Consider the following 4141-nt stretch of genomic DNA (forward strand, 5'->3'; position numbering starts at 1 on the left):
GATTAAATCCACAAAAAAATCGAACAAGTCAATTGTGGGGTTGATGAATCCTGATATGGTACACGGACATAATAGAAAGTAGAAACAACCAAATCTGATAAAGATATATATATATATATATATATATATATATATATATATATATATATATATATATATATATATATATCCTACGCATATAATCTGTTTTATATAATATAATTAATAAATATTAACATATTAATAATAATAGTAATAATAATACTAATTTATAATATTAATATTGTTTAATAAAAATAGGAAACACTAATAATAATAATAATAATAATAATAATAATAATAATAATAATAATAATAATAATAATAATAATAATAATAATAATAGAAATACTAATATTATAGATGATAAAAAAATAGATTGTACTATATTCTAATAACTAAAATATTGAAAATGATAATTATTTATAATAATAATATTTCTTAATAATAATAATATCTAATAACAAATAATAATAATAATAATAATACTAAACAACAATAATTTTATTTATAAAATGATACACTTTTATTAGTACTAATAATATATTTTTCTTATAAAGATATTAATGATAAAAGTGATAATAATATTATGATAATATTAATAATAACAATAATAATAATACTAATATGAATAAGAATTATGATAAGGTAATAATAATAATGTTATATAAGAATGATAATTATATTATTATTAATGATAAATTTTTTGATAGAGATAATAATAATATTTAATAATAATACAAGTATTAATTAAGATACAACAAGTCACATGTAACGAATTTCATATTAGAAACAATAATATTAATAATACTGATGTTAATATTAATGTTGATAATACTAATGCATGTAATAATATTACTAACAATTCGTATTATAACATGTAACATATTATAAATTACGTATCATAATTATATCTATAATACATATTATATTTATATCTTTTATATGTAATCCAATATACATATCATAATAGTTATTTATAGAATTCATACATTTTTATGTGTAGCTTTATTTTAATAACCAATTTATTATTTTGTATATTATTTTTCATAATTAATCTTACGGATCTATTGTACTTTATTACTTATATTTAATCTACATAGTTTTATTTATTTGAATATATATATATATATATATATATATATATATATATATATATATATATATATATATATATATATATATATATATATATATATATATATACAAATAATTGTTCGTGAATCGTCGAAATTAGTCAAAGGGTAACTGAATATATGAAACATAGTCCCAAAATTTTCAAGACTCAACATTATAAACTTTGCTTATCGTGTTGAAAACTAATATCGTATCGAGAGTTTGGTTTAAAATTAGTCGAAAATTTCCGGGTCACTACAGTACCTACCCGTTAAAGAAATTTCGTCCCGAAATTTGAGTGAGATGGTCATGGCTAACAATAAAAATGTTTTCATGACAAATATGAGTTGATAAATAGAGTTTTATCATCCTTGAGTAACATGGATAAAACAATTTGATTATTCGAAGAGCACGAGTGAAGCTATTCACAAAAGAATGAGATGAGAAACAAAGATTTGTTTTTAACTTTTGACGTAGTCAGGTTTGAATTCCGGAATTCAAGGAAAGAAAAAAAATCTTGAAGATCTATAAGATCTGATTCTTCGGGATTTATGGAAATTAAGATCTCTTTAATTAAATACGGTGTCCTGCCCCGATTACTACGTATGATATTTCCTTTATAAATTTACCTTTTCCGTTCCATTTGTTTTCACCTCTTCTATACTCAATTTCCAAATTCAAAAGATTTATGAAAATGCATAACCCTGTTCTGATCCTTGTTCTTATTCTAACTATCGCAATGATCGTTCTTCTTTTCTAACTCCCATCTGAAGAATCTATTTATTTCTATTATGCTCTAGGGATTATTGTATTTATAATCCTCCCGTGTCTTTATATTGCTATACGTACTGATATCCACGGTTTGTAATTTCGGTGTTGTCATTGGGCTTTATATTTCCCCTTATATTTCAATATCCCTATTTCTGTTTCATTATTATCCAAAGTTAATACTCCCTCCTATTTGCTGCGATTTATACTCCAATTTCTATTTTGGAGCTTTGTCCCTCCGTTTCTTCTTCTTGCGATTGGGCATCTCTTGTAATGGTCCAGAATTCGCGGATATAAGTTTCAGAATGAACATTGTTAATGTTCTAAGAAGGGGATGTTAATGGCACGATCTTGATTTGTTAAATTACCAGAATACCCTGGAAAAGACCAAATTATCAAGGAATATTTTCTTGATATTTTAGAGGTTTAAATAGAATACAAGAGTCGTGTAACATGGCACATGATGACGTTAGAGTCTGTAAATTATCATGTTTCATTAGAAACTCAGCATGACTTACTGTAATATAATCACGTTGATCAAGTGTCATTATATTATACTAACTCATGCATCAGTTCCCAACATTACTTCAATAACATTCATATTTTAAGCTCGAAAGTTTACAGAATATAGAAACTAACAGGTTCTATATGATGTAACACTGATAGCACGAAGAGATTAATGATTTCAGATAAGAATAGTTATGAAAATATCTTCAGGAATATGGAGGACATTTATAATGAAAGATACGATGATATCTTGGAATTTCTAATATCGAAGGATGATGGAGACTATTGTCCGCAAGGGTTTAGAGTAAGGAGCAAGATATTCGCTAAAGACTTCAGCAGGCATTGAATCTTTTGGATTCTTTGAAGTCAAACTTATTCTTTATGATTTGTCCACGATTTCCTTTATAGTTTCGCATAATCCGCCTTTCGGTACTAAATTTCCTATCGAGCGTTCCCAACCTTCCATTCTTTATTATCAAACTTTTGGCTGTTGAGGTCGTTACAGTTTTTGTTGCTTCATTCAACTTTTCAAAATTCAGAGCATTAATTCGCAGACTGGGTGCTTTTTAGAATTTCAAAATGGAAGATCATAGTTCTAAGAGATAAATGTTATATGGATACATATAACTGTTGATGTGGAGACGTTGCGAGGCTCACAATACAGATTTACTGATTCCTGGTAATTGGTATGGCAGTTCTTGTTACAAGATGCGAATGAGTAAATGATGAGACTTCAATAGATAAATATAGTGATTTGTCGGAGGGATTTAAACCAAGGAGCGACGAGGTTGCTGGTACATCTGCTGGTAATATGGTGGAATATAAAAGGTTCGCTGGTAACAATAAAAGAGCATGTATATATATCAAGGTGATAATAAGGTTGTTTCGAACGAAAAGTCGAAGTTGACTTGCTGGAGCTGTGACAAAATTGGCTAATTTGGAAAAGGGATTGAAAAGTTATTTTCGGTAATAACAACGTCAAAGGAGTTAGCACAGATACGTGTCAAATGTTTGTTCAGGTTCTGAGAGGTTTTTTTTTCAGGTGCACAACTATGTGCATTAATCTTTTCTTCCGTAGAAGAAGTGCGGTTGGTTCAACCTCTCGATTGAGGTATTTTCAAGAATCATGAAAGGTTTGAACGCGGATTGTAATCGTCAAGATACCAATGAGGTTTAAGATGAAATCAAGTGGCAAACTTGAAGAATTGTTTAGTTTCATATGTTATAATCAATATTTTAATTCATTTTAATTGTCCAATGTTATTAGTCCACAGTCGATAGTCCACAGTTGACAGTTCAATAATTCATATATAGTTTAATATAAAATATTCGAATTAATTAATACGTGTCGTGACCCGTATAAGTCTCAGACTTGATCACAACTCAAAGTATATATATTATTATAGTATCAACCTCAACCCTGTATAGAGAACTCGATCATTACTGTATATAGAGTGTCTATGGTTTATTCCAGATAATATATATATATATATATATATATATATATATATATATATATATATATATATATATATATATATATATATATATATATGATATGTCAAAACTTTGTATATATGATATGTCAAAACTTTGTATACGTGTCCCGATATTTAAAATGCGTAAAATAAATAACAGAAATTAAATGACGATAAATAAAATTGCGATAAATAAACTGCGATAAATAAAATGTAATAAAGAATTAACAGTTAGCTAGGAATAGATAGCTAGA

This window comes from Rutidosis leptorrhynchoides, chromosome 11 (assembly GCF_046630445.1).
Source record: "Rutidosis leptorrhynchoides isolate AG116_Rl617_1_P2 chromosome 11, CSIRO_AGI_Rlap_v1, whole genome shotgun sequence".
In the NCBI taxonomy this organism is placed as follows: domain Eukaryota; kingdom Viridiplantae; phylum Streptophyta; class Magnoliopsida; order Asterales; family Asteraceae; genus Rutidosis; species Rutidosis leptorrhynchoides.